Source organism: Perca fluviatilis, chromosome 4 (genome assembly GCF_010015445.1).
Source record: "Perca fluviatilis chromosome 4, GENO_Pfluv_1.0, whole genome shotgun sequence".
Taxonomy (NCBI): domain Eukaryota; kingdom Metazoa; phylum Chordata; class Actinopteri; order Perciformes; family Percidae; genus Perca; species Perca fluviatilis.
Window position 1 is genome coordinate 34,709,824 of NC_053115.1, and position 25,540 is coordinate 34,735,363.

Here is a 25,540-nt window from a genome sequence, read left to right on the forward strand (position 1 = left end):
GTAATTTTTTTGTGAAGAATCAACAACAAGTGGGACACAATCATGAAGTGGAACGAAATTTATTGGATATTTCAAACTTTTTTAACAAATAAAAAACTGAAAAATTGGGCGTGCAAAATTATTCAGCCCCCTTAAGTTAATACTTTGTAGCGCACCTTTTGCTGCGATTACAGCTGTAAGTGCGGCAGGGTATGTCTCTATCAGTTTTGCACATCGAGACTGACATTTTTGCCCATTCCTCCTTGCAAAACAGCTCGAGCTCAGTGAGGTTGGATGGAGAGCGTTTGTGAACAGCAGTTTTCAGTTCTTTCCACAGATTCTCGATTGGATTCAGGTCTGGATTTTGACTTCGCCATTCTAACACCTGGATATGTTTATTTGTGAACCATTTAATTGTAGATTTTGCTTTATGTTCTGGATCATTGTCTTGTTGGAAGACAAATCTCCGTCCCAGTCTCAGGTCTTTTGCAGACTCCATCAGGTTTTCTTCCAGAATGGTCCTGTATTTGGCTCCATCCATCTTCCCATCAATTTTAACCATCTTCCCTGTCCCTGCTGAAGAAAAGCAGGCCCAAACCATGATGCTGCCACCACCATGTTTGACAGTGGGGATGGTGTGTTCAGGTGATGAGCTGTGTTGCTTTTCGCCAAACATAACGTTTTGCATTGTTGCCAAAAGTTCGATTTTGGTTTCATCTGACCAGAGCACCTTCTTCCACATGTTTGGTGTGTCTCCCAGGTGGCTTGTGGCAAACTTTAAACGACACTTTTATGGATATCTTTAAGAAATGGCTTTCTTCTTTCCACTCTTCCATAAAGGCCAGATTTGTGCAGTATACGACTGATTGTTGTCCTATGGACAGAGTCTCCCACCTCAGCTGTAGATCTCTGCAGTTCATCCAGAGTGATCATGGGCCTCTTGGCTGCATCTCTGATCAGTCTACTCCTTGTACGAGCTGAAAGTTTAGAGGGACGCGGGTCTTCGTAGATTTGCAGTGGTCTGATACTCCTTCCATTTCAATATTATCGCTTGCACAGTGCTCCTTGGGATGTTTAAAGCTTGGGAAATATTTTTGTATCAAAATCCGGCTTTAAACTTCTCCCCACAGTATCGCGGACCAGCCTGGTGCGTTCCTTGTTCTTCATGATGCTTTCTGCGCTTTAAAACGGACCTCTGAGACTATCACAGAGCAGGTGCATTTATACGGAGACTTGATTACACACAGGTGGATTCTATTTATCATCATTAGTCATTTAGGTCAACCTTGGATCATTCAGAGATCCTCACTGAACTTCTGGAGAGAGTTTGCTGCACTGAAAGTAAAGGGGCTGAATAATTTTGCACGTCCAATTTTTCAGTTTTTTATTTGTTAAAAAAGTTCGAAATATCCAATAAATTTCGTTCCACTTCATGATTGTGTCCCACTTGTTGTTGATTCTTCACAAAAAATTACAGTTTTATATCTTTATGTTTGAAGCCTGAAATGTGGCAAAAGGTCGAAAAGTTCAAGGGGGCCGAATACTTTCGCAAGGCACTGTATATAAATTCCTGAAAAGTCCACATATCGTAGTATGTGTTTATAGTTCATTACTGTTCATTATGGGTGAAAGTGGATCTAACATAAATCGGGAATTGTGATATTGCATATTCAATTTGAGCATGTGATTATTACAAATCACGGTTTGGATCATGTACAGTAGATAGTATTGTGTATCTGTGTGGTGTGGCCAGCCATGTGTGCATGTGTGTGCGTGTGTGAGTGTGTGTGTAACAGAGGGCAGTTAGGAGCTGTGTGTCTGTGTGAGAAATGTTTCTCTGCATGTACAGCAGGGACAAAAGCCAAAGGGAAGATATCTCCAGGACAAAGAGAATAATGTATGAAAACTTGGAAAAAATGTCATATAAAACCTAGAGAAATGGCATAAGAATTTAAATTTCACTTCAATTTAGAAGCCTTAACTATGCTTGCATCCGAAGCATAAGAAAACAAATGGGAGAAAGATTTGAGGATAAAAGTGGGTGAAATGAGGCTCAGGCCTGAAGAAAAAAAAGGTGAATGATTAACCGCTGGCATGCATGATTTGCGTCTGGAGCTCAGACATCAGTGACTGATCATCCTGCAGGTAAATCTCCAGCCTCTATACCTCACTGAAAGTTAGAGACGAGGGGACTGAATGTTGGGCTCCAGGGCATCACCTCTGCCATCCTAAAAAGTTGGACCACTTGTTTTGAGTGGTCTAAAATGATTTTAGTTTCAATACAATTATTCAATTTGATAATTGTATAGGGTTTTGAATTTTGCTAAGGTTCCCCACTGTCACATGTGGTCACATCATTGCGCCAAGGACATGAGTGACATTTGTGAAGGTGGGAAACAGAATGAATAAATCCGATTCCTGTTAATTCAATTCTGATGAAACATCAGACTGAGCTGGTTTATATACTTTGTATATTAAATGGGTAACAATTGTTGCAAAAGACAGTCAGGAGAGTTGACAGGAGATGGAAAGTGTATGTTGTAAATTTTATGAGACAATGGGAGAAAAAAGCATGACTTTAAGGGAAAGCGAAGTACAAGAATGTACTAAGTTGGTGAAAGACAGAAAGATTGTGGTGAAAGTGACAGGAAGAAAAAGAGAGAGATAAATGTACTTTTGAATTAGAATAATGGAGTTCATATTACTGTTGTTGGTTCAGAGACATATGTTTGAAATGAAATATGATGTTTTGTTATTATTAAACTGCCCAACAAATATAAAGGCCTACAAGTCTGGTTGAAATGATTAGCCGCTTAATTACTTAGTTGATTGATAGAAGTGCTGTGATAATTTCCAGTTTCAAAAATGTGAGGACTTTTCTGCATTGTTACTTTTTAGTACTTTAAGTCCATATTTGTATGATACTTTTCTTACTTAGGTAATATTTTTGTAGCAACATTTTTAATCAATGATGTCATAGGTTAGAGTGTAGAAAGAGAATCAAGAAAACTAAAATGAGTATGATTAAAGAGCAGATAATGCTTCTCGGAGGCTTCAGTGCCTTGATGAATGTCAGAGCGGGCCCATCTCACAAGTAGGGGTGCACGATCCGATATTAGGATCGGATATCGGCCCCGATATTGCAAAAATAGCATTTTTTTTTTTTTTCACACTACGTCGCAGCACCGGGGCCCCTGTTAACTGCGTACCCTTCTCACTCATGGTAGTAACTTTATAACACAACAATTAATAACCCACAACTAACTATCTTAAAAGGATAAAACACCAAAGCATATAACAATTTGAGACTTAAACAGTTTCTAACACTAATAATTTTACATTTACAAATGTAGCTACACCGCCGAATGGCATGCTGGGTAACATTACATCTGCTAGCCTAGCTAGCCAGGTAGCATAACAGTCTGTTAAGCTGGGAGAGGCTACGGTCGGTACTGCACAAGAACCTAGAAGAAAGTTAGCTAGAGGATGAAGAAAGACCGGAGATACACCAGAACAACATGTGCTCAAGAGAGGAGCCGTCTGTTGTTCCCAAGTTTTTTTTCTTTCTAACAAATCGGACATAATTTAGCCACGGTTGTTGCCCGTCGCTCTAACGTTACTCGGCCGTGCTAACGTTACTGCGCTAACGTTAAAGACCTGTCACTTCAAGCATGCAGCGGAGCAACGTTATGAACGCAATCCACCTCCGGTCCCGCTACAGACCATTGAGAAAGACTGGTTCGGAGCAATGATTAAAACTCTGGATTTAAGATGTCTCGCCTCGCTGAAATACATCCGCCAACCTGCGAACATTATTCAAACAGCGAAGGAGGCTGACAGCGGAGCTACGTTCAGTCCCCCACTACAACCACACTACAACAACCTAACTTACCTGTGGCCAAGGTAGTGGTTATACAGTACTAGCTTACAACTATTTAGTTTTGAGAGGGAAACGGTGTTAAAGTTGTTTGTATGTGTAGGCTATTCATTCGATTTGAGTTTATTTTACTACTTTGCAGTTTGCACAATACAAATAGTTTAGCTTCTGTAACTGTGGAGCCAAGCAAACCCCTAATCAAAGCTTTTAGTAAACATGATGACATTAACATGTTTTTGTGATATTCTATGTACTCCTGACAGTAGAATAAGCCATTATAAACCTATATAAAGGTGGCCCATTATGGATGGCCCATTATTATGTATTTAAATTTATTTTAAGAAGTTTGATTACATTATATTTTTGATTTGAATGCACAATTGTTTTTTAAATAACAAATAAATAAGAATTCAATACATTACATCTATGTTATTTTGTCTTAGTTAGGAAAGTAATGTTTAGTTAGGAAGGTCTGGTGCCTTTAGTCTCTTCCACATGGTGGAAGGAAGGTATGATGTGAAAGGTATACAGTTTATTATTAATTCATTAACGGTATCGGATCGGTATCGGGTATCGACAGATACACAAAGCCCTGGCATCGGTATCGGTATCGGGACTGAAAAAGTCGGATCGGTGCACCCCTACTCACAAGCTGCGAAACCGGTGTCAAGCTGTACCAGAACCAGGACTACGACCAGAAGATTAAGACCAGTAGACTCCACCAGTAGCAGTCCAATTCAACTAATGCTGGGCTCAGCATTCAAGTCTATCACCAACATGCTCTCTCCCTCACACACTCGCATCGCAAACAGCTGGTGCTGCAGAACAGGCTGAGAGGGAGGGGCCGCAGATTTTCAACTGCCCATGATTGAGTGGTTGAAGTGGGCACCCATGTGGTTTTCAGGGCATAATCAGAGACTGACATTAGGGAAGTAATGTCACACATGCCCACAAAGTACTTTGGTGAAACATTCAGAGATGAACTGAAGTTTGAGGAGTTCACTCTGCCTGAACTCAGAAGATGTATGATGCTGAAATTAGAAGCCACAGATGGGTCGAAGGGAAGCTGATAAAGATCTACACAGATCAGCGCTGAACACATACCCAAACTAGGCTGTGACCAGTGCATGAGGTCAGGGTGAGGGAGAAGGCTTCAGAGGGGTCAACCAGAGGACCCTGAGGTCTCCTTCACCAATCAAAAGACTCTGTCTGAAGGGAAAGCTGATGAACGGCCAGCAGACTGACCAGAGAAGGTGCAAATAACCTGACATTAACATCAGTAAACTATTCTTGGATGAAGCCTGTAAATGCACCCTTTATCTTTAACACAAAAGAAGGGCAATGTGTATCACAAGTGTCATTATGACCATATGAAGTTATAAGAAAACAGTGGTAGTGATAATGTAAAAACAAGACAACTCCCAATCACAGATATATTTTGGTCAAATGACAAGTTTTTTGCATTGGTTAATTTGTTGTTTATAGTGTATCATTAATCTGTACATGTCAATTATCTCTAAATACAGATTCGCGAACGGAAATCCGTTCATTACAGCCCAATGATGGATCTGCATCTTTTGTCATATACTGTACATAGAATTTTAGAAATCTGATTTGAATGGCACTATTCTGCATATGTTTTCTTTAAATAATTGTTCATTTCTTATACTGCACTGTAACTTGTATTCTTGTATTTAATATCTGTCTTAGTGTCTCAGTCAGAAAGGGGAAACACTAGTTTCAAGACTAAGTTTGAACTTTTTTTATTGAGGGTTTCTATAATAACTGTATGTTTCCTAATAGGGACATAACAGAGATTCCCTTAACTTTATTGTGCTTTTATTTCCTCTGCTGGTTCTCCATTACTACTGTTCTTTGACTCCTTGCCCTCCATATTTTAAAATACATTTTTTTATTTTTTTTAACACAAATTTTTATTATATTTATGTCTGTTTTATATTTTTTTTAAAGAGAGATTCCTTTATTGACATATTTTGTCTTTCATAAAACAGCACCATATTAAATACTATCGTTGGCTATACCTAAGGAGCCGTATGTTCCCAGTGCTGAGAGTAGGCTACAGTTTCCTGTATGTTCCATGTGCTGATATTAGAGTGTGCTGATCAAATACAGTATTCCCATCCGTTCTAATTAAAATAAGCATTGTTCAAAGCGCAATCAGTCTGTGTCTTGTCTGTACTTTATATCCACTCATGTCTCTCGGAGCTCTCCAAGCCACTCACAATAAATCCTGCTACTGTTGGTTACTGCACCCCCACGCACTTCTACACCCACCGTACATGCAAATCCCTCCTCAGGAACACAGAGTTGCTCCGTGCACGTTAAAGGCACACAATACTGATCTAAAGCGTGAGGGAAAGTGTAAGAATCATAGAAAATGGCAGGAAACATGAACAGGAATAGTATAGCCCCTTTTAAAAACACCATAACGACAAAACATGCTGTAATATCAAGCATCCAACGTGTAAATATGTGAATGTACCTGCAGGAAACGCTGATTTCAATCTTTGTCGCCGGTACTGTGGAGTTGAGGGGGTCGAAATCCACTATTGTCGCCATGGCTGAGGCTTTGTAATCACTTATTCTGAACCGTTGAAGTTCTCACTTATATTACAGCGCTAGTTAGTTTGTCCCATCAAACCGAGAATGAGAATGAGACGAAGAGGGAATCCGGCTGGAGGAAGTGTTGCTGCTGACGGTCGCTGGAACGCAGTTAGGAGGCATACCTGGAGGATGAGAGAGAGAGAGAGAGAGAAGAGAGAGACGCGGATTCAGAAGCTCTGCTCCTTATTTCTCTCCATCCACCGCCAGATGGAGGCAGTGGTCTTTGTGCTGTCTGCTCGCACCTTCTGCTATTCTTATTCTTAAAGGTGCCCTGCCATACAAAACCGTTTTTTACTTGCATTTTTTGAAATATGTTAGGTTCATATGTGTTTGTGTTATGTCGTGAATGTGAAAATGAACTGCTACTTCCTTTGTCAGCTCTAGCCACTGAAAAGAAATAAACAGAGAAATCAGGCCAATTACACAAGCTGGTCAGTCTGATATCATATTGGCTGAGCTCATTACTATTCATTAGCTTGCCCAGTTGGGCTGGGTAAAGGATTCTGACAGCCAGGCTCTCATTGGCTAGCTGTTAGCCAATCAGATTCAAACCGCTTAGCTTGTTGAATATTAATGAGAACTGGCAGAAATGAGCTGAGTCTTCCTATAGGCTTTGTATACCACGCTAGAATGGCTTGAAACAAGGTAACCAAGGCATTTTTTGTTACCGCAAAAAATGTTACAGAGTCCATGGTAGAACTTCAGACATTACTACAAAGTAATGAAATATGTGTGGCAGGGCACCTTTAAAGCTGTTTCAAAGCTGCTCTGCGGAGGCTCCACGCAGAGCTTTAGCCGTAGCCTACATAATGGCCTGATGTTTATACTTGAACTTCGAGATGGCATGTGTGTGTGTTTTTGGTGGGGGAGTGTGTGGTAGAGTGAGGGAGAAGTGCGAGTGTGGTGATTAGCTTCAGAGCAAGTACGGACTCTAGAGTAATGACTCTGAGAGAGAAACAAAGTGTCTCCCCTGTGTTTTCTGACCAAGATGGGAAATGTGTAGCAGCAAGTTAACCCTCTCCTTGATTTCATGTTGTTTATGGAGGAGAACCAGGAAATGAGTCAGGGGATATGCAACGCTACCAAGCCACAGCTGAGCAATGTCGCTGCAATGTGTAATTAAATTTTTTGAGAGGTGCACATCAGGCTACGGTGTAGGGTCCTGCGTAGGGTCCGGCGTAGACGCAGAGAGGTCTGCGGAGGTATGCCGTCAATTCGCCGGTTTCCGGGGACAGTCCCCGGTTTTGGTGATCTGTCCCCAGAAATGTCCCCGGTTTTCACTGTGACTGACAGACCCGAAATTGGAATGAAAGAAAGAAAACATTGACCAAAAGTATAGTTGTGCACCCTACCCGCGCAGGCTCAAGACAGCCAGAGCAAGCGCTGCTCAGAGCTCAGAGATGTTCTAGAATGCCCATTTTACAATGCTAAAATTACTGTTTATTTACATGGAGTCTGGTGGATTCAGCGAAATTTCACGGACTTTTTTATGTTTTAAAAAAGGATCTTATTCTTTAACAGAAAAGTCGACCTCCTTAGAAATCCTTTCCATAATGTTGTCAGACACTTAGAATATTAATCTGAGCCTGTCAGTGGCAAAACAAGCACTTTTATGAACGTAAATTCAAGCTGGACAATTGACGTCCTATTAACTTACATTGTAGCTTGTTTCGCCATTGCCGACTGCAGCGATCTCATTTAATACTAACTAATAGGTCTTGTCTTGGCTCTCGACGAAGGTGGTCGCATTTCTCTCCCTCTCCTCCCGTTGCCTACCCTGCTTTGCTCTCTCGTCTAGTCTTTGTCTCTGTGTACTTTTGAGAGTCTCTCTCTTTGCACTGCTCCAAAAAAAACAAACAACCAGGAATTATGGATTTGATCAACTGGTCTCTCAGCGCAATTGACACCATCTTCTCGACAAGGAGCCTGGATTCGGGGGAACCCGACTGCCCTGCCGGAACGTTCGCAGCTGGCTACACGATGGACGCGTGGGAGAGGTGGCGGATCGTGTGTCTGGCGGCTCTTTCCGTGGAGTACATTGAAGATATCTACCTATTCGGAACCATGATAGCAGGTATTTTGCTGATTGGCTCAGGCATTACCCTGGTTTATCGAGAAATTAGGAAGAAGACGGGAGCCGGGCAAAGTACGAGGCTGCCCGTCATGGTCGAAGCTGTGGGCAGAGCTGTCGGAACTCAGATTGTGACTATGAACACTATGAACCACAACTTGGATACCATCTTGGTGAAACTGACAGCTTTGGAAGGTCTGGACAACATCTTGGAGAAACTCACGGCTTTACAAAGGAAAATTGATTGATTCGGAGACCAGAATGGACGTTTTAGAGAAGACGTGTGTAACTAAATGCGCCTACTCGCCCTAAGACAAAACAAATTCCAATCTTATCTTTCGGCTCCCTGCACCAGCACTGGCCTTGGCCGAGGCTGGTGTTGTACAACACCTCCCCCTGGAAGCACTGCAGCGAGACAAACTCTTGCGTTCCTTACCCAACTCCCACAGACACCTGCTGATTGTTGACTCGGACAGGGTCCTGTTCAAGGTTGACTCCATGGCAACCGGCTGTGTATCGCTATGACAATCGTGCGGACTGAGACAATGCGATTATGGGGCCAGACGTAGTTTGACTACGCAGGCCTACACACACACGAACCCTTACATATATACAGATATGCAATCACCCACCACACCCAACCTCGCATTCTCGCCGCTTTGTACCCCCAGTCGGGCGGGCAGGTCTGTGACCAGCGCCATTGTTTTGGCTGCAGGACCAGATGGCTGCTTGCCTGTGCTGGACTACCTGCACCCCAACACCCCCTCCCCCATTGCGTGTCTTGTGTCCCCTTGTATTGGTTATGTGCTTATGTTGCTGAGGTGTTTTTTTCCTGTTCCCACACTGTACTCCTATTGGGGGCATAGTCTGGGAGTTGCCTTTTTCTCCTCGTCTCTCCTCATGTCATGCTGTATTTTCTTTACCCCATTGTATGTTTGTATGTACCTTGTAAAGCGCTTTGTTGATTTTTATCTGTGAAATGCGCTCTATAAATAAACTTTGATTGATTGATTGATTGATTGATTGAATACTGGACCAACGTCAAAAGAAAATATTTCCTCAATAGTTTTAATTGTATCCGATACTCAATGAGCTGTTGCAGAAACAAGCCCAGCGTACGGTGTTCATTTTAGGACATCCTCACATCTCAGACTCAGGTGTCAGACTCAAACGAAATGGCCTCGGCGTCAGAAAATCCTCTGTCATCCTCAGACAAAACTGCCTCGGAGTCAGAAAAACCTCTGTCTCAATATGATAGAAAGTTTTTTGGAACTGGCTTCCAATATTTAACAATACATGTTTTCCATATCTGAATGTACAAACAAAAACGTGGTTGGATCATATGACCTCTGTAAGCTTTACAAAATATAATAAATCAGGAAACACTGGAAACAAACACTAGGAAACGCTGGAGAGTGAGACACAAGGAGTAACAACAATCTGGCAGGGAACAAGTGAAAGGGTGGTATATATACACAGGGATGGGAAGACAACTACACACAGGTGAATCACATTAGGGTGGAGAAATGGTAATGTCACGGGTACAATGTTGGACTCAAATGCTATGCCAACTATGGGCCAAAATTAAAATGTATTCCCATGTAAACTATTTATGTCAGCACAGACATTTTTGTAAATTGCTTAGCCAGCGTATCCCACCATAATGGTTAATATATTGCCAGATTCCAGACAATCCCACTTACTTATATATATATCCCACTTACAAATATGAATATATATTTCTACTGGTATGTCCCAGTGACATTAATGCAAAAATATGAAGAAAAAACTATTCCACCTGTGTGTGCATGGTTATAATTCTGAAGTGCAAAATAGTTTAGGTTACAACACAAATATTTCCATCCATAGATAAGAATAATCAAGTTTATTGATTACTCTGAATTTATTTTCAAAGTGCATCAGATTGATGCAATTAAACATTAAAATAGACAAAAAATGTTTAAAGGGGAGCATGCCCATGGATCCCCCTAGGGGGGATTGTGCCCCAGTGCAGCTCTAGGTCTAGTGACGCACCTGGGGCAGTGTCCCCGTTTTAAGTTTTACAAAGATAAAAATATTACCTTTTTTGGAGGTATTTACGCTTCTGAGCTCAAAATGTCTCCAGATTTTGTCTCAGAAATCTGGTCACCTTAGTCCTTTGGCCAGATGATTTTAGAGCAGAGCAACAAGAAACAGCAAGACATTAGTACAGGTTAAACTATACAGACAGAATTTAACAAGACACCATACATAGAGCCAGAAATCTTTATCAGTAAGCCATGCAGAGCTACAGGAAGCAGCAAGACATTAGCACAGTTACACATCAACAGTATCCCCATTTAGTACAAGAAGCCATGATGCAAGCAGCAACAAGCAGTAATAAAAAGATGAAATAGGCTACATCACTCATGAGGGAGGCGTTAATACGGCACAGGTTAGCTGTATAGCGGGTGATTAGTGCCACAGGGGGAGCAGATGGAAGAGGCTTTTTATTTTTATTTTTTAACTTACTTTTTATTTTGAACATACATACACATAACACATACATTAGGAGACACTCGTACAGTTTCAGTTTTTAGTGTTTTAGAGAAGATACAACGTACTACAATGCAATATTACAATGTCAATTACAAGACATCTTTCTATTAACCCCATCCCACCCACAACAAACCCTTTTGCCGAGGAAAAGATAGAAAGAAACAAAGAAAAACAAATAAAAACACCTTTCTTCTATTACTCATGATAGCAAATAGTGTAATCATTGTGCTTTACAATTCTTAGCAGTTACTAAGAGGGAAGTGTAGTAAGTCCTTCAAAGTAAGTCATTAAAGGGCCCCAATTCTTGTAAAATCTTCTGGTTGATCCTTTAAGAAAGTATTTGATTTTTTCTATTTTTAGAAACATCATAACATCAGAAAGCCATGTGGCAGCTTTTGGTGGTGTAGACGATTTCCATTCCATTAGTATTCTCCGTCGTGCTATTAAGGCTGCAAAAGCAACAACACCTTCCTTACCTTTGACATTACCAAATCACCCCCTTGTACCCCAAACACGGCCATTGTAGGGCTAGGTTGTAGATCTAAATCAAAGACTTCATTTAAGACTTTAAATATTGATGCCCAGAACTCTCTCAACCTGGAACATGACCAAAACATGTGAAGTAAATCTTCTCTGTCCATTCTACATCTGTCACAGATGACATCCATATCAGAGTATATTTTGGCCAGCTTAACTTTACTGTAGTACATACGATGAAGGACCTTAAAGTGATGGTTCGGAGTAATTTCACCCTATTTGCACCATGACCTCGAGCCAAACACCCCCCCCAGAAGCTTTTTTCACCTGGGTCTAACATTGGGAGAGTTAGATTAGAGTAGCGTTATCAGCTGAATAGCTTAGCGCAGGGGCTAATGGACCCACGTTTGTATCTCATAAATGACCCCACTAATAATGCCCGAAATGATACCAAACATCTACACTAGTACATATAGGTTATGTACTCATAAAACGATGGATTGGAAAGTTTGTAAGTACACCAGAAGTTTATGAACACTTTCCTGCTCTCTTCTGCTCTCTGTTGCTGCTGCTGCTGCTGCTACCTGCAGGTAGACAAATTACTACACCGAAAAGAGATACAACAAAAATATTTATTTTTTTGTAAGTTTGTAAGTACACCAGAAGTTTATGTAAATAACACTTGCCTGCTGGCTTCTGCTCTCTGCTGTTGTTGTTGCTTCTGTAAGACGAGTGCTTAGGGCCGTCTACAAATTACAACACCGAAAAGAGATGGAACAAAAATATTTTTTAATTTAACTTTTTTTTTTTAAGTGCTGTATTATAACTAGCAGGATACAAGTAATAATTGAGGTAAGTTTGGAGACATTACCTTACTTAATCATTAAATTAATAAATATTTTTGTTGTATCTCTTTTCGGTGTAGTAATTTGTCTACCTGCAGGTAGCAGCAGCAGCAGCAGCAACAGAGAGCAGAAGAGAGCAGGAAAGTGTTCATAAACTTCTGGTGTACTTACAAACTTTCCAATCCATCATTTTATGAGTGCATAACCTATTTGTACTTTAGACGTTTGGTATCATTTCGGGCATTATTAGTGGGGTCATTTACGAGATACAAACGTGGGTCCATTAGCCCCTGCGCTAAGCTATTCAGCTGATAACGCTACTCTACACTAACTCTCCCAATGTTAGACCCAGGTGAAAAAGCTTCTGGGGGGGTGTTTGGTTCAAAGGACCCTAGGGTGAAATTACTCCGAACCATCACTTTAAACTGAATCAAATTCAAACGTGCACAAGAGGTCCCATTGACCCAGCTTATAGACCTGTCCCATACAGCATCTGATATATTTGTCCCTAACTCTTCTTCCCATTTTGATTTGATACGATCCATGGATATATTGTAGTGTGACATAATTGAATTGTATAGGTTAGAGATTTGGACTCTTGAGGTTAGAGGGGTCTGCAGTATATCCTCTAGGTCAGACCGTGCGTTCATGGACATCACCATTCACGTAACGTCCTGTGGGAATCAGAGGTGGGAAACTCGGCCTGGATTTTGATAACCGAGTTTCCCAGTTGGTGACACGTTGTTGACAACTGACGTTTGATGGAGGCGACTTTGGTTCACTGAACATATTTCAATGATAATAAACTGTTTATTGTGGACAAATGCCTCTGCCAAGAAACATACACAGACATAATATGTTTAAAATTATTCATAAATAGGCCTATGTAAAAAAAAACTACACATTATCCGTGTCTTTTCCCGTTCATTGTCCTGCAGATAACACAAAAAATAGCCTACACCTGGCGATGTGCTGTTTGGATGCTCGCATAAGAAAACAGAGAATCTTCTGTTATTGTGGCCTCCATGTTTTCACACACCTGATGCTCTAGACTACAGCCAACAGTTGGTGGCAGTCATGCAAAAAGTTGTTATGCCAAACGCCAATATAACAGAAGAAGAAGAACACGCATCCCGACCATGTGAACGCTGCCAGTCGGAAAAACAACGTAACCAGGGGGGCGGTGCCTGTTATTCCGAGGTGGCATGAGCGCAGCATTAGTGCTCAGGTAGGCTAATTGAGGAAATGATGAGACGTGTGTTCGAATGAAATGACGAACCTGAAGATATCTGAAAAAACTGGACTTAGTGATGTTGAATTTACTGACCAAGTCAGTGAAACTGAGAAAGACGTTATTTATGAAAAATTCTTTACATGTAGAAAGGCCCATACTGTCCCACTGTTTGAAAGTATCGTCCATTTTAGCAGCCGGAAAAAGATGATTATTACAGACAGGACTGAGTATGGAAATGCACCACAGGGGTGTGGAATAGACTACCTGATACTATAATATAACGCCCTTGAGGATCTGAAATTATTTCTGAGGGAGTAAATAATACCTTTTTATGAATTATTATTGATGTTCCCCTAGCTCTGCTGCTAAAGTTTGAATGATACACCTGTCCTACCCAAGCTTACCTAAGCAAAATATGGTCTTGAACACGGAGGTGTGTCTCCTGTAAAAATGCAATTTCGGTGTGCAGTCTTTTCAAATGCGAAAATATCCAGGCCCTTTTCACTGGTCCGTTCATGCCTCTAACATTCCAGCTAGTGAAACGTACTGCAGACCCCCCCTGACATATTTCTACTTTCTGTGCCGTACATTAATTAAAAGTCGTCTATCAAACCATACGGGTGGTAAACCATTGTAAGAAGCCATGAGACTGAAAAAGAGTGAAGAACGGAAAGAAAAAGAAAAAAAGGTAATAAAAACACATAACCCGGCAACCCATCCCTGTTATAAAACAAATGAAAAACTCTAGGTTCATCCTCTGAACTATGACGAACCGCAGCTTTAATGTGGTTAGACTTCCAATAGTCCTTCTTGCTATCTCTATGTTAGGTTATTCCCATTCCTACCGCAAGCACGTAAACGCACACATTTAGCGTGACGACTCGAATGGTGTAGTGAACTAAACAGCCGACATTAAACAACAACAACTAGGCTAAATGGATGTGACATAAGGCCGCATACAACAGACCATATAGAAGTGAACTTATAACTCTGCAACAAAGGTCTGAGTGCATCTGAAAGGAAAATGTAGGAAAAGAAAAAGCATACCAGCTATAGTCACATAGCTCACAACAGGTAACCCATAAATCCTTCAAAGATATTGTAATTTCACCTGCAGTGTCCTGGCTGCGTGAAGACGTTATGACCACAGTTCAGGATAGTCCTCTGAAGTAGTAGCCTGGGCTACTCACGCGTAGCAACACAACGGTCATAAAACTCCTGGGCCTCCTCCGGTGAAGAAAAGATGAACGTTTGGTTGTCAAATTGAACTCGAAGGCGTGTAGGATACAGCAAGCTGAACCGTACGTTCTTCTCATACAGCAGCTGTTTGACGTCTTTAAATGCAGCGCGTTTCTTCGCCAGACCCGCCGAGAAGTCCGGGTAGATCCTGAGTTTGTATCCCTTAAACTCCACATCGTGAGTCCGGGCCCACCTCAGTACCTTTTCCTTCTCCTGGAACCAGTGGAGGCAGATCACCAAGGGACGGGGAGGCCGACCTTCCTGAGGCTTTTGGCCGAGAGAGCGATGTGCCCGCTCCAGATCGGGGGGCTTTTCAAAGACGCCTTCACCCATCACTTCCATAAGCATTTCAGACACAAATTTTACAGTAGACTTAGGGTGACCAGTGCTTGTGCACGCACACGCTTTTTCACGTGAACATGTGCCAGCCCAGGTCAGACGTAGACACAGACAGTAACTTCATTATTTTGATCGTAGGCTCCTCATCTAATATTAGGCTCGTTCGAGATGAACTGCGCTTCGCCTGTAAAGTGAACGAGAGCAGGTGGCAGCAGCCGGGGGCGGTGACAAAAATCCGCTCTCAAGTCAGACAGTTTTCCAGCCGTTTCCAGCAGCCTTCAGGCTGAACAGGAAGTGACAGAAACACTATGGTTAGATTCCAATTTAATAAAATGTTATCAGACCCATAAATCTGCTTGTACACAGTCTCCAGTTGTTTTTATTATGACAGATCGTAGCTGTCAAAATGCTTTACATGCAATCTGTTGCTGATTTTAATTAACAACACACTGTAGATGATCCATAATCTGAACAGATTTAGTCTCTCTGACTTCTAAACATAACTATCAGTCACACAACATGTGTTCTGTACAGAATAAGCTTTTAAATCAGACAAATCGCAGTTAAAATGCCTCCAATTCAAAATCAATAAAATGTTTATATAAAACGTCATCATGTTAAGTCGATTCTGAACCAATCAGCTGTTAGATCAGCTGAGAGGCCGGCGTTTGCCAGCATGCCCTTGGTCCGCCTGGGTCTTGCGTCGGTGGAGAGTGTCGGTACACGATCCGTGCTGCCTGCACGATTTGTTCTGTGCATGCGCAAGACGTTAAGCGCATGCACAGTTGAAAATCCTGTTTTACGAGGATTTACGACATTAGACATAAACTAACGTTAGCTTCCCAATGGAGGCTAACGGCTGGCCGCTACAACTACGTCCGCAAGCGTGGAACAAATCGTGCAGTGTCCAGTATCCTCTTGAGTATCCTCGCTAAAACAGGATTAAACTGCATGATCTGTTCCATGCTAGCCTCCACCAGGAAGCTAAACGTTAGTTTAACTAAACTAACATCTAATTCGGCTAACTGCTAGCTAGCTGACAGCTTGATTCAGTCTAAAATAATGTTAACTCAAGCTAAACACTGGGAAAAGCAGGCAACAGCTAAATTAAGACTTTATAGTACATTAAAGACAAGTATTGATTTGATTGTATTTTAAATGAATGAGCACAAGTAATGTAGAACTGACGTTACATATTTTAACAGTTATTTTCAGGTTTTATTTTTAGGGTCTTTTATAATTATTACATGCTGTCTCAGCTAGCGGTTAGCTGAATTAGCTGTTAGCTAGCTAGCTAAACTAACGTTTAAACCAACAACGGGAAGCGTGGAACAGATCGTGCAGTGTAATCCTGTTTTATACATGGTTTTACCAAGGATAGTGAACACTGCACGATTTGTTCCACGCTTCCGGTCATAGTTGTAGCGATCTGCCGCTAGCCTCCACTGGGAAGCTAACATTAGTTTATATAGCTAACAGCTAATTCGGCTAACCACTAGTGCAATGTCATAAATCCTCGTAAAACAGGATATTTTTTTTTGTTTTTGTTTTTTTTATTCTATTTATTGGTATTTAACAGACAATACACAACAAAAACATGTCCCACCCCAACCCACACCCTAACATCCTCTTGTGGTTACAAAAAGGGATAAGATAGTTAAAAAAACATTGAACAAATAGACAAACAGTATACAGTACACCATATCCAAAAGAAAGAAAAGGGAAGAAAGAAAAATCAAACATAAAAATAAAATGAGTAAATAAAAAGAAAGAAAAAGAAGAGCCACACCTAAAGTCATCATCCTGTCACAGATACAGAAGACCATACTGAACCAGCAGTGTAATTTTGTAAAGTAAGAGTGAAGTGGTGGTTGGTTAAGATGGGTGCCATCAGGGATGGGCTCTGCAAGCCGAATTTATTCCGGAACTGGGACCATATTTTAACAGTTTGAAGAATTACTGGGTTGTCAGACTGCACGCTGGATACGAGAGCGAGAGGAGAGGTGGCCAGAGAATGTACAGGGGCCATCTGAGACTCCATCCCCACCCAGACCTGAGCTGTAGGGTCAGAGTGACTCTGAACCCACTCAACAACCCTCTGAATGTTACTGGCCCAATAGTAATGGAGTAGGTTGGGTAGAGCCAAACCGCTGCAACGTTTGGGCCTTTGCATGACTGTTCTACGAGTGCGCGGTGGCTTACCGCACCAAATGAAGTTAGAAAAATGCCTATCCAGTTGAGAGAACACCCTCAGGGGGATACAAATAGGGATGTTCTGAAAAAAGTACAGGAATCGAGGCACAATATTCATTTTTGTCAGATTAATACGAGCGACCACAGACAGAGGCAGGCTGCGCCAACGTTCAAGATCCGATCTACATTTCTCAATCAGGGGGACAAAATTGAGCCTAAATAATTGTTGGATAGAGCGTGAGACGGTAATGCCTAAATATCTAAAATGTGAGCCAACTGTCCTGAAAGGGAATACGGAAGATGGAATGCTAAGAGCTGGGGAATTGATTGGGAAAAGTTCACTTTTTTCCAGGTTGAGTTTGTAGCCAGACAGTTTTCCAAATTGTCCCAGGATAGCTAGAATGGGGGGTATAGAGGTATTGGGATTAGATAGAAATAGAAGAAGGTCGTCCGCGTATAGCGATACTTTATGGGTAATACCCCCTCTGCGTATTCCTTCAAAAGCTGAGCACTGACGAAGAGAGATAGCCAGGACCTCAATAACAACGTTGAAGAGTAGCGGGGACAGTGGGCACCCCTGTCTAGTTCCTCTGAAAAGAGAAAAATAGGCAGAAGAGTCGTCATTGGTACGGACAGAAGCTAGCGGCGACGAATACAATAACTTAACCCATGAAATAAAGTTAGCACCAAATCCAAACCTATGTAAAATACCAAACAAAAAATCCCATTCCACCCGGTCAAACGCCTTCTCAGCTTCTAAGGAAAGCACAAGTTCAGGCACATCCGTCTCAGACCTGGAATAAATAACGTCAAAGAGCCGACGAGTGTTGGAGAAAGAATGCCTGCCCTGCATGAATCCAGATTGATCGGGTGAAACAAGGAGTGGGAGGGCCCTCTCAAGACGTCTAGCCAGACATTTTGCGAGGATCTTACAATCGACACACAGCAATGAGATAGGTCGATATGAACCAGGTAGAGTAAGGTCTTTACCATCCTTTGGTATCAAACAAATGGAAGCCTGTCTCAAAGTCTGCGGAAGATGACCTAAAGATAGGGCTTCATTGTACATGGCCAGGAGTAAGGGTGACAGGCTAGTCAAATATTTTTTAAAGAATTCAACCGGTAGCCCATCATGCCCTGGAGATTTCCCGGATTGCATACTTTTAATAGCCTCTTGAATCTCCAACAGCGTAAGCGGATGGTCAAGCTCAGCTCTCACTTCACTGTTCAAAGAGGGAAGAATCAGGGATCGAAAAAACTGTTTGGCTTCTTCAGGGCTGGGATTGCACTCAGAGGTGTATAGGTTTTTATAAAAGTCAGCAAATGTACCATTAATTTGTTCGTGGTTGGGGTTATAGTGCCTAAGGATGTTCTTATCTGAGTTATTCGCCGGGTTGCAAACGATTGTCGGGCTTGATGGGCCAAAAACCTGCCTGCCTTGTCCCCATACTCCAATACGGAATAACGTGCCCTGAGGAACTGCTGTTCAGCCTGCGCTGTTGACACCAAATCAAATTCTGTTTTGAGACTGAGTCGCTGCTGGTAAATTTCTGGAGTGGGAGAGGCCGCATATTCACCATCCAGCTTGGCAATGGCCTCAGAAAGCTCCTTAATTTTAGTCAGATGTCTCTTTTTGTTCTGCGCTGAATAACTAATGATTTGCCCTCTTAAATAGGCCTTTAAAGTTTCCCAAAAGGTACTGTGTGAGACAGTGGGTGTAGCATTGGTTTCGACAAAAAACATGATCTGAGTCTCAATAAATTTTACAAAATCAGCCTCTGATAGGAGGAGGGGGTTAAGGCGCCAAGATCTGGGTGGGGTAGGACTGTCAGGAAAAGCCAAATAGAAAGTGAAAGGGGCATGGTCCGAAATTATTATACCATGATACACTGGTCTGCTGATGAGAGGAATAAATTTGGTATCAAGAAGAAAGAAGTCAATACGGGAATAGGTATGGTGTACGGGAGAGAAGAATGAGAAGGCTTTCATAGTTGGATAATTTAAGCGCCAGGGGTCGAAAAGGCTGTATTGCTCAATGAAACTATTAATAGAGGTTGCCATTTTGGATAGGGGAACAAGTCTGGGTGAGGAGCGGTCCAACTCAGGCTTAACAACACAATTGAAGTCTCCACCGATTATCAGGGCATGGTCGTCAACGTTCAGGAGCGAGGCAAAAAAGTTATTAATAAAGTTACTATCATCCCAATTGGGAGCATAAACACAGGCAAGAACAACCCGTCTACTCAGGAGCTGGCCCGAAACAATTATAAATATGCCATTTGTGTCAGCAATTACTCTGTTGGCTTCGAAAGGGATATTTTTATGAATAAGAATCGTAGCGCCTCTGGCTTTCGTGTTGAATTTAGAATGAAACCCAAGCCTCTTCGCATCCTAGCTATATCTGTTGTATGTAAGTGCATCTCCTGAACGAAGGCTATATCAGTTTGGAGAAAAGCAAGATGGGCTAGGACCCTAGACCTTTTGATGGGATTATTCAGGCCCTTCACATTCCATGTGGTAAACTGAATTCTCCTGTCCCAGGTACTACTCATAAAAGGAGACAATAAAAAGAGGTACAAACAAATAACATTGTGCAAAAAAAATAGAGATTGAAGTTGTTTTTTCTATTTATTTTTGGTTTATTATTGATTTTTCTCCCCAATAACTGAATGTTGTTCTCCCATAGGTGCTGAGTGCCGAAGGTGGTGGTGTCTGTGTCCCCGGTGGTGGTGTCTCCCTCCTGTGTGCTATGTTTTCCCCTATGTTTATTTTTAGTTTTGTGTGTGTGTGTGTGTGTGTGTGTGTGTGTGTGTGTGTGTGTGTGTGTGTGTTCCTTCCCTGAGACCCCACACTCCTTGACCCTGTCCCTCCACCGGTACGGCCTCTGCACTTATTTCCCATATTTAGTGTGTCTGGTATTTTAAGTAGTATTTTATATTTGATGTTTTAGTAATTGTATTAATAAAATCATTGTTTTTAATGGAACTACGTCTCTGGCTTCATGCATAAATCGAACCTGTGTGTTTTCTGTATTTTGGTGGTTTAACTATTTAACTAGTCAAATTCTATTCTCGGGGTGAAATTCCCCGGGTGGCATTGCCGGTGTCTTCCTTGGGTCTGGGTGTTGAGCGGGCCAAAAAGGCACTCCACACCAAAAAGTCCCACTCGCCACAATAGCAACAAATACAGCATGGTCGGATCCCACACGTAGCTGCCCGTTCTATTAGCATCAGAAAAATAAACTGGACAAAGTGGGGCTACACTCAAAACATTCGGGGCTGAAGCCCCCGGCAAAATCCTGGTGTAAACCGGGACATTTTAGCGTCCCGACAGGCTTTTGTCGGGACTCGGGACAAGCAATTCAAAATCGGGACTGTCCCGGTCAAACAGGGATGTCTGGTCACCCTAAGTAGACTGGCCTTTATCGCTGTCTTCTGGGACGTTCAATATTCTGAGGTTAGCCCTTCGAGAGCAATTTTCCATGTCTTCTACCCGGTCAATTAGTGGCGGTTTGCTCTTATAACTGTTTGATCTTTCTCTCAGCCATGTGTAGTGCAGCAAAATTGTCCCCAGCCAGAGACTCGGTTGCGTTTAATCGCGGAAACTAGTAACAGTTTCTGTAAGTGTATTCATGGAGGATTGTAATCGATTCCTGAATAAGAGCAGAAATGTCCTCTTTGAGTGAAGATCGTTGTTTATCCAGCTCGGCTACAAGTTGGCTCATGGAAACCCCTTCGGTGCTTGAAGTCGTTTCAGAGCTAGCCGCAGCCATGCTAGCGACTCGGCTAGCCACGCTAGTACGGGTTGTTGGTTGAGTTGTTAGTGCCTTGTTCTTGCTCATTTTGCAAGTGGTTTGTCTCTTCCCGACGTGTTAATGACTTTTGTAACACAAGTCTTATACTAGCAGTCATAATGCCTTAAGTAGCGTTTAAGGTCAATATTGAAAAGTTAAGCAGGGAGCTCTCCTAACCCACGTCCTATCTCCGCATGGCCCAAACCAGAAGTCACAGTTTCAGTTTTAACATATAATCATGCCCTCACCTCCTATCTTCAAATATTCCGTCTTTCTTAAAAGGGAAAAAGAACATGAGCAACATGTAGCAATGAGTACATACCTTTACTGTCAACTGTACTGCAATAGGTGAAGAAAAAATAAATGAAAAAAGAGGTGACTAAAGTGACATTATCTGTATTACTGGTAACCATCTTTGATCAAACCTGTCTGACTTGAGCTGCAACCTCGCTGTGATTTTCTCCATGATTACCACACCTTTTAACCTTTCTCTCCATTCTGTTATACTGGGAGGCTGTGGCTTCAACCAAGAAGCTGCAATTGTTTTACTTGCTATGAAAAGCAGAATTCTCAGTAAGGAAGTCAAGTTCCTATCTGCGACATTATCTGGGACTATACACAGTATGTACAATGCTGGATCAAAATTAAAGTCAATACCCAAAACATGTTTTATTTCCTTTTGGATATTCTTCCAAAACTCTAAAATCATTGGGCAATCCCAAAATACACTACTGGTCAAAAGTTTTAGAACACCCCAATTTTTCCAGATTTTTATTGAAATGCATGCAGTTCAATGTCTTATTGTACTCTGAAATGAAAGAATAGAAAAAATGAACAATTTAAGTTAAAAAATAAATCATGGAATCAATTTATAAACCAAAATGTATTCTAAATTTTTGACTCATCAAAGTAGCCCCCTTTGGCAGATATAACAGCTGAACACACTCGTGGCATTCTTTCTACAATGGAAATCAAATATTCTTCAGAAAGTTCTTCCCAACTCTGCTGCAGAAGTTCCCGTAAATGTGTGGCACTTGTAGGTTGCTTTGTTTTCACTTTTCTGTCCAGTTCATCCCAAACCAGCTCAGTGGGGTTTAAGTGTGGTGACTGTGCTGGCCACTCCATGTTTTTAAGCTTACCATCTTGTTCTTTTTTGCTAAGGTAGTTCTGGCATAGTTTGGACTTATGTTTTGGGTCATTATCTTGCTGTAGGATGAACCCCTGACCAACTAGGCGCATACCAGAGGGTACTGCATGGCGTTGCAAAATGCTGTGGTAGCCGTTTTGATTCAGGGTGTCTTTCACTCTGTACAAATCACAGACCCTGGATCCAACATAACAGCCCCAGACCATCATGCTTCCTCCTCCATGTTTGACAGTTGATGTCACACACTGAGAAACCATCCTTTCGCCTACTCGACGGTGTACAAAAATCCTGCGTGATGAACCGAAGATTTCAAATTTTGATTCATCAGTCCATAACACCTTCTTTCAGTCTTCAGTAGTCCATTGGCAGTGTTTCTTGGCCCAGGCAAGCCTCTTTTTCTTATTCTGACTTGAAATGGCTTTCTTGCTGCAACTCGACCCATCAAACCTGCAGCTCGAAGTCTTCTCTTTACAGTTGAAACTGAGACTTGCTTATTACGATTTTTCAGTTTTGGGTAACCTTACTTTTTTTTTAACCTCAGGCAGTTCACCACTTACCTTTGTACCATTTTAAGCTATTCATTGGACTTGAACTGCTAAAATGTCAATAAAAAACTAGAACAATTGGGGTTTTCTAAAATGTTTGACCAGTAGTGTATATGTGTAAAGTCCCCCACAAATCCACAACCCTCCAACATCTCTCCGAAGTGTTACTGTTCATGAGTTTAGTTGGCTTTCTGCTCCGAAAGTCGACAGCGCTTCTATTCAAACTGAAGAAATTATTATTAGGGCCCGAGCGCCGACAGCGGCGAAGGCCCTTGAAACTGAAGGAATTATTAGGGCCTGAGCGCCGACAGGGTGTGACGAAAAAACTTTTCGTCATAGGGCATGGCCGTGGCGGGGCGGCCATTTTGTGCATTTCGCCGCCGAAACAGGAAGTGGGTTAACTCGAGTGTACGTTGTCCAACCGTTTAAGGTATACCCTTGTGTGAGGTATCATTGAACTCAGCAGAGACTTCCTTCTTCATTGGTGATGGGTTGGCCCGCCCCCTATGTTTAAGCCACACCCCCTTTTATAACTACTGACCCGTTTTATGTAGACCCTTGTGTAAGGTGTCATTGAACTCAGCAGAGACTTCCTTATTCATTGGTGATGGTTTAGCCCGCCCCCTATGTTTAAGCCACGCCCTCTTTCATAAATGTTGACCCATCTAAGGTAGAGTCTTGTGTGAGGCATCATTGAACTCAGCAGAGAGTTTCTCTTTAATTGGTAATGGTTTGAACCGCCCCTATGCTTAAGCCACGCCCCTATTCACAGCTAATGAACTGTATGACGTAGAGTCTTGTGTGAGGTATCGTTGAACTCAGCGGGGAGTTCCCTTTTCATTGTTGACGATTTGTGGCGTCTGAATGCAAATGCACGGTCGCAAGGAGCGGCATCCGCCGGTAACCCTGACGCGCGCAAAGGCACGAGGGCTCCTACCACATGGCACCACCAGAAGTTCAGAAGAGGCTTTTAAAAAAGGACTTAAAAGGCTTTTGGATCCTTGACCTGTTTACTACAGTTAACATATGAAGAATGGAACATTTAGTTTTAGACATTCATTTATTCATACATTTTATGTTATCATTGTGTGTTATAGAATTGGGAACGTCTGGAGGAGGCCCCTGTCCGACAGACTTTCAACTCACACCTCCGCTGAACCTGAGTGGACAATGTTCAAAGTTTCCATTGCTGAAGCTGTGGCGGGGAGCTGTGGTCTTAGGGTCTTAGGTGCCACGAACACCGTGGTGGACACCGGTGGTCAGGGAAGCCGTCCGACTGAAGGAGTCTTTCCAGGATATGTTATCCCAGAGGACTCTGGAGGCAGTTGCAAGGTACCGAAGGGCCCAAAGGGCTGCAGCCTCTTCCATGAAAGAGGCAAAACAGCGGGTGTGGGAGAAGTTCGGAGACCAAGGTGCTTCTGGAAAACTGAACCGAAAGAGTTGAGTGAACTGAAGGAAATCCTCAGGAACCAGCAAGAGCAGCTGACCCACCTTAGTAAGAGCCATACAGCCCTTATGGAGGGCCCTAGAAATCAATCAGGGCATGGTAAGAGAACAGTGATTTGTAGGAAGTGTCAAAAACCAGGTCACTTTGTGAGTGTAGAGAAGGTTATGCTGCCATACAGCCACAGCCAGCTCTTGTAGCCACACGACCTCCCCAAAACCAGGGAAACTTTCACCCCCTAAACTATTGAGCCAAAGTTCAGGTGGGGGCTCATCTGGCTCAGATTTGGCTGCTACTCACAAAAGATTGGTTTCTGTATGTCCAAATATTTCGGTACTAATGGGAGGGGTGCAGGTCCCCTGCTTAGTGGACACTGGCTCAATGGTGTCAACAATGACCGAGTTTCTTTTTGCAGCATTTTGAACCTTGGGGCCCAGAAAAACTGCAGTCCTGTAATTGGCTACGGTTAAGTGCTGCTAATGGGTTAGCTATACCATATGTGGGCTATCTAGAGTTTGATGTGCAGCTTTGTGGCAAAACTATCACCAGGCAGGGGGTGTTGGTTGTCCAAGATACTCCACATAGGGAGCCCTCTATCCCAGGTGTACTGGGAATGAACATCATCAAAGAATGTTACTGGGAGTTGTTTGTGCAACATGGGCCTGCTCTATTTAACCTACCTTATGTGTTACAGGCTCCCATGCCCATTCAGCAGGCCCTTCAGCAGTGTCATCGGGTTCAAACTAAAGCACTCCCTGCACGTTCAGGTTGTGTAAAGGTAAAGGGAGAGTTTGCCGAGCCCCAGGGGGTACTATGAAAATGGTGGCAGCCACAGGTCCCCAGCATCTGGTAAACCAGATTTTGTTTGAGCCCCTTAGCAGTGGCTTGCCTGCTGGACTATTGGCATCTCCAGCTTTGGTTCACATGAGTAAAGGCACTGTGTATATCCCCATTGTCAAGGTTGGGGCCCAGGAAGTTGTACTGTACCCTAGGTACTGTAAGTGAGGCCTACCTTGTCCACTCACCTGATAACCTTGTGGAAGAGGGCGTAGCAGCTACTGTCTTTTCACAGACTACCACAAGTTTAGTGCAAGATAAGATCAATGCAGTTGACTTAGCCGCACTTACTCAGGAAGAGCAGTGTCAAGTTGGGGTGCTACTGCAGAAATACAGTGGGATATTTTCAGCCTATGA

The 25,540-nt window shown here is 42.4% G+C and overlaps 1 long non-coding RNA gene across 1 annotated transcript in view; it reads right to left on the reverse strand.

Moving 5' to 3' along the window:
• The window catches only part of LOC120557847, a 52,559-nt gene extending 45,966 nt beyond the window's left edge, over window positions 1-6,593 (reverse strand). The window contains exon 1 of the long non-coding RNA XR_005639025.1: window positions 6,360-6,593. This is a non-coding gene — a long non-coding RNA (uncharacterized LOC120557847). The remainder of the gene's footprint in view (window positions 1-6,359) is intronic.
• Window positions 6,594-25,540: the final 18,947 nt, after the last annotated feature.